We start from the raw sequence: 6,658 nt of genomic DNA, 5'->3' as shown, positions 1-6,658 counted from the left end.
TCAACGCCAGAGGCGTAAAATACAATATAAATACAACAGCTTTTCCATCGTATAAAACGAATGATTGCAACCAGTGTGAAAGTAATGGTCATTTCTACATTCCGAGCAACCTAGGATTCACTCTAGGGCGCTGCTCCACCAGATCGAATAGTTAGGTCCTTAGATGTCAACGCCAGAAGCATAAAATACGATATAAATACAACAGCTTTTCCATTGTATAAAAGGAATAATTGCACACAGTGTGAAAGTAATGGTCATTTCTACATTCCGGGCAACCTAGGCTTCACTCTACGGTGTTGTTCCACCAGATCGAATAGTTAGGGCCTAAGAAGTGAACGCCAGAAGCATAAAATAAAATATAAATATAACAGTTTTTCCATCGTATAAAACGAATAATAGACACCAGTGTGAAAGTTATGGACATTCCTACGTTCCGGGCAACCTAGGCTTCACTCTACGGTGTTGTTCCACCAGATCGAATAGTTAGGGCCTAAGAAGTGAACACCAGAAGCATAAAATACAATAAAAATACAACAGTTTTTCCATCGTATAAAACGAATAATTGCAACAAGTATGAAACTTATGGTCATTTCTACTTTCCGAGCAACCTAGGCTTCACCCTAGGGCGTTGCTCCAACAGATTGAATAGTTAGCGCCTTAGAAGTCAACGCCCGAACCATAAAATGCAAAAAAAATACAACAGTGTTTCCATCATATAACAGGAATAATTGCAACCAGTTTGAAAGTGATGGCCAATTCTACGTTCCGGGCAACCTAGGTTTCACTCCAGGGCGGTGCTCCGCCAGACCGAATAGTTACGGCCTAAGAAGTCAACGCCAGAAGCATAAAATACGATATAAATACAACAGCTTTTCCATCGTATAAAGCGAGTAATTGCAACCAGTGTGAAAGTAATGGTCAATTCTACGTTCCGAGCACCCTAGGCGTCACTCTAGGGCGTTGCTCCACCACATCTAATAGCTACAGCCTTAGAAGTCAACGCCAGAGGCATAAAATGCAATATAAATACAACAGCGTTTCCATCGTATAAAACGAATAATTGCATCCAGTGTGAAAGTTATGGTCATTTCTACATTCCGAGCAACATAGGCTTCACTCTATGGCGTTGCTCCACCAGATCGAATAGCTAGGTCCTTAGAAGTAAACGCCAGAAGCATAAAATACGATATAAATACAACAGCTTTTCCATCGTATAGAAGGAATAATTGCAAACAGTGTGAAAGTAATGGTCATTTCTCCGTTCCGGGCAACCTAGGCTTCACTCTACGGTGTTGTTCCACAAGATCGAATAGTTAGGGCCTAAGAAGTGAACGCCAGAAGAATAAAATACAATACAAATATAACAGTTTTTCCATCGTATAAAACGGATAATAGCAACCAGTGTTAATGTTATGGTCATTTCTACGTTCCGAGCAACCTAGACTTCACCCTAGGGCGTTGCTCCAACAGATTGAATAGTTAGGGACTTAGAAGTCAACGCCCCAACCATAAAATGCAAAAAAAATACGACAGTGTTTCCATCATATAACAGGAATAATTGCAACCAATTTGAAAGTGATGGCCAATTCTACGTTCCGGGCAACCTAGATTTCACTCCAGGGCGTTGCTGCATCAGACCGAATAGTTACGGCCTAAGAAGTCAACGCCAGAAGCATAAAATACAATAAAAATACAACAGTTTTTCCACCGTATAAAACGAATAATTGCAACCAGTATGAAACTTATGGTCATTTCTACTTTCCGAGCAACCTAGGCTTCACCCTAGGGCGTTGCTCCAACAGATTGAATAGTTAGGGCCTTAGAAGTGAACGCCAGAAGCATAAAATACAATATAAATACAACAGCTTTACCATCGTATAGAAGGAATAATTGCAAACAGTGTGAAAGTTATGGTCATTTCTACATTCCGTGCAACATAGGCTTCACTCTGGGGCGCTGCTCCACCAGATCGAATAGTTAGGTCCTTAGATGTCAACGCCAGAAGCATAAAATACGATATAAATACAACAGCTTTTCCATCGTATAAAAGGAATAATTGCAACCAGTATGAAAGTTATGGTCATTTCTACTTTCCGGGCAACCTAGGCTTCACTCTACGGCGTTGTTCCACCAGATCGAATAGTTAGGGCCTAAGAAGTGAACGCCAGACGCATAAAATACAATATAAATATAACAGTTTTTCCATCGTATAAAATGAATAATTGCATCCAGTTTGAAAGTGATGGCCAATTCTACGTTCCGGGCAGCCTAGGCTTCACGATGGGCGTTGCTCCACCAGAGCGAATAGTTAGTGCCTTAGAAGTCAACGCCAGAAGCATAAAATACAATATAAATACAACAGTTTTTCCATCGTATAAAACGAATAATTGCAACCAGTATGAAACTTATGGTCATTTCTACTTTCCGAGCAACCTGGGCTTCACCCTAGGGCGTTGCTCCAACAGATTGAATAGTTAGGGCCTTAGAAGTCAACGCCCGAACCATAAAATGCAAAAAAAATACAGCAGTGTTTCCATCATATAACAGGAATAATTGCAACCAGTTTCAAAGTGATGGCCAATTCTACGTTCCGGGCAACCTAGGTTTCACTCCAGGGCGTTGCTGCACCAGACCGAATAGTTACGGCCTAAGAAGTCAACGCCAGAAGCATAAAATACAATAAAAATACAACAGTTTTTCCATCGTATAAAACGAATAATTGCAACCAGTATGAAACTTATGGTCATTTCTACTTTCCGAGCAACCTAGGCTTCACCCTAGGGCGTTGCTCCAACAGATTGAATAGTTAGGGCCTTAGAAGTGAACGCCAGAAGCATAAAATACAATATAAATACAACAGCGTTTCCATCGTATAGAAGGAATAATTGCAAACAGTGTGAAAGTTATGGTCATTTCTACGTTCCGGGCAACCTAGGCTTCACTCTACGGTGTTGTTCCACCAGATCGAATAGTTAGGGCCTAAGAAGTTAACGCCAGAAGCATAAAATACAATATAAATATAACAGTTTTTCCATCGCATAAAACGGATAATAGCAACCAGTGTGAAAGTTATGGTCATTTCTACGTTCCGGGCAACCTAGGCTTCACTCTACGGTGTTGTTCCACCAGATCGAATAGTTAGGGCCTAAGAAGTGAACGCCAGAAGCATAAAATACAATAAAAATACAACAGTTTTTCCATCGTATAAAACGAATAATTGCAACAAGTATGAAACTTATGGTCATTTCTACTTTCCGAGCAACCTAGGCTTCACCCTAGGGCGTTGCTCCAACAGATTGAATAGTTAGCGCCTTAGGAGTCAACGCCCGAACCATAAAATGCAAAAAAAATACAACAGTGTTTCCATCATATAACAGGAATAATTGCAACCAGTTTGAAAGTGATGGCCAATTCTACGTTCCGGGCAACCTAGGTTTCACTCCAGGGCGTTGCTCCACCAGACCGAATAGTTACGGCCTAAGAAGTCAACGCCAGAAGCATAAAATACGATATAAATACAACAGCTTTTCCATCGTATAAAGCGAGTAATTGCAACCAGTGTGAAAGTAATGGTCAATTCTACGTTCCGAGCACCCTAGGCGTCACTCTAGGGCGTTGCTCCACCACATCTAATAGCTACAGCCTTAGAAGTCAACGCCAGAGGCATAAAATGCAATATAAATACAACAGCGTTTCCATCGTATAAAACGAATAATTGCATCCAGTGTGAAAGTTATGGTCATTTCTACATTCCGAGCAACATAGGCTTCACTCTATGGCGTTGCTCCACCAGATCGAATAGCTAGGTCCTTAGAAGTAAACGCCAGAAGCATAAAATACGATATAAATACAACAGCTTTTCCATCGTATAGAAGGAATAATTGCAAACAGTGTGAAAGTAATGGTCATTTCTACGTTCCGGGCAACCTAGGCTTCACTCTAAGGCGTTGCTCCACCAGATCAAACAGTTAGGGCTTTAGAAGTCAACGCCCCAAGCATAAAATACAAAATAAATAGAACAGTTTTTCCATTGTATAGAAGGAATAATTGCTACCAGTGTAAAAGTTATGGTCATTTCTACGTTCCGAGCAACCTAGGCTTCACCCTAGGGCGTTGCTCCAACAGATTGAATAGTTAGGGACTTAGAAGTCAACGCCCCAACCATAAAATGCAACAAAAATACGACAGTGTTTCCATCATATAACAGGAATAATTGCAACCAGTTTGAAAGTGATGGCCAATTCTACGTTCCGGGCAACCTAGGTTTCACTCCAGGGCGTTGCTCCACCAGATCGAATAGTTAGGGCCTGAGAAGTCAACGCCAGAAGCATAAAATACGATATAAATACAACAGCTTTTCCATCGTATAAAACCAATAATTGCAACCAGTGTGAAGGTAATGGTCGTTTCTACGTTCCGAGCACCCTAGGCGTCACTCTAGGGCGTTGCTCCACCACATCTAATAGCTACGGCCTTAGAAGTTAACGCCAGAGGCATAAAATACAATATAAATACGACAGCTTTTCCATCGTATAAAACGAATGATTGCAACCAGTGTGAAAGTAATGGTCATTTCTACATTCCCAGCAACCTAGGCTTCACTCTAGGGCGCTGCTCCACCAGATCGAATAGTTAGGTCCTTAGATGCCAACGCCAGAAGCATAAAATACGATATAAATGCAACAGCTTTTCCATCGTATAAAAGGAATAATTGCAACCAGTATGAAAGTTATGGTCATTTCTACTTTCCGGGCAACCTAGGCTTCACTCTACGGCGTTGTTCCACCAGATCGAATAGTTAGGGCCTAAGAAGTGAACGCCAGACGCATAAAATACAATATAAATATAACAGTTTTTCCATCGTATAAAATGAATAATTGCATCCAGTTTGAAAGTGATGGCCAATTCTACGTTCCGGGCAGCCTAGGCTTCACTCTAGGGCGTTGCTCCACCAGATCGAATAGTTAGTGCCTTAGAAGTCAACGCCAGAAGCATAAAATACAATATAAATACAACAGTTTTTCCATCGTATAAAAGAGAATAATTGCAACCAGTATGAAACTTATGGTCATTGCTACTTTCCGAGCAACCTGGGCTTCACCCTAGGGCGTTGCTCCAACAGATTGAATAGTTAGGGCCTTAGAAGTCAACGCCCGAACCATAAAATGCAAAAAAAATACAGCAGTGTTTCCATCATATAACAGGAATAATTGCAACCAGTTTCAAAGTGATTGCCAATTCTACGTTCCGGGCAACCTAGGTTTCACTCCAGGGCGTTGCTGCACCAGACCGAATAGTTACGGCCTAAGAAGTCAACGCCAGAAGCATAAAATACAATATAAATACAACAGTTTTTCCATCATATAAAACGAATGATTGCAACCAGTATGAAAGTTATGGTCATTTCTACTTTCCGGGCAACCTAGGCTTCACTCTACGGCGTTGTTCCACCAGATCGAATAGTTAGGGCCTAAGAAGTGAACGCCAGACGCATAAAATACAATATAAATATAACAGTTTTTCCATCGTATAAAACGAATAATAGCAACCAGTTTGAAAGTGATGGCCAATTCTACGTTCCGGGCAACCTAGGTTTCACTCCAGGGCGTTGCTCCACCAGATCGAATAGTTACGGCCTGAGAAGTCAACGCCAGAAGCATAAAATACGATATAAATACAACCGCTTTTCCATCGTATAAAACGAATAATTGCAACCAGTGTGAAAGTAATGGTCGTTTCTACGTTCCGAGCACCCTAGGCGTCACTCTAGGGCGTTGCTCCACCACATCTAATAGCTACGGCCTTAGAAGTCAGCGCCAGAGGCATAAAATACAATATAAATACGACAGCTTTTCCATCGTATAAAACGAATGATTGCAACCAGTGTGAAAGTAATGGTCATTTCTACATTCCCAGCAACCTAGGCTTCACTCTAGGGCGCGGATCCACCAGATCGAATAGTTAGGTCCTTAGATGTCAACGCCAGAAGCATAAAATACGATATAAATACAACAGCTTTTCCATCGTATAGAAGGAATAATTGCAAACAGTGTGAAAGTAATGGCCATTTCTACGATCCGGGCAACCTAGGCTTCACCATAGGCCGTTGTTCCACCAGATCGAATAGTTAGGGCCTAAGAAGTGAACGCCAGAAGCATAAAATACAATATAAATACAACAGTTTTTCCATCACATAAAACGAATAATTGCAACCAGTATGAAAGTTATGGTCATTTCTACTTTCCGGGCAACCTAGGCTTCACCATAGGCCGTTGTTCCACCACATCTAATAGCTACAGCCTTAGAAGTCAACGCCAGAGGCATAAAATGCAATATAAATACAACAGCGTTTCCATCGTATAAAACGAATAATTGCATCCAGTGTGACAATTATGGTCATTTCTACATTCCGAGCAACATAGGCTTCACTCTAGGGCGTTGCTCCACCAGATCGAACATCTAGGTCCTTAGAAGTAAACGCCAGAAGCATAAAATACGATATAAATACAACAGCTTTTCCATCGTATAGAAGGAATAATTGCAAACAGTGTGAAAGTAATGGTCATTTCTACGTTCCGCGCAACCTAGGCTTCACTCTACGGTGTTGTTCCACAAGATCGAATAGTTAGGGCCTAAGAAGTGAACGCCAGAAGCATAA

Source organism: Calliopsis andreniformis, unplaced genomic scaffold, assembly GCF_051401765.1.
Source record: "Calliopsis andreniformis isolate RMS-2024a unplaced genomic scaffold, iyCalAndr_principal scaffold0007, whole genome shotgun sequence".
In the NCBI taxonomy this organism is placed as follows: domain Eukaryota; kingdom Metazoa; phylum Arthropoda; class Insecta; order Hymenoptera; family Andrenidae; genus Calliopsis; species Calliopsis andreniformis.
Note: the sequence above shows the minus strand (reverse complement) of the source record.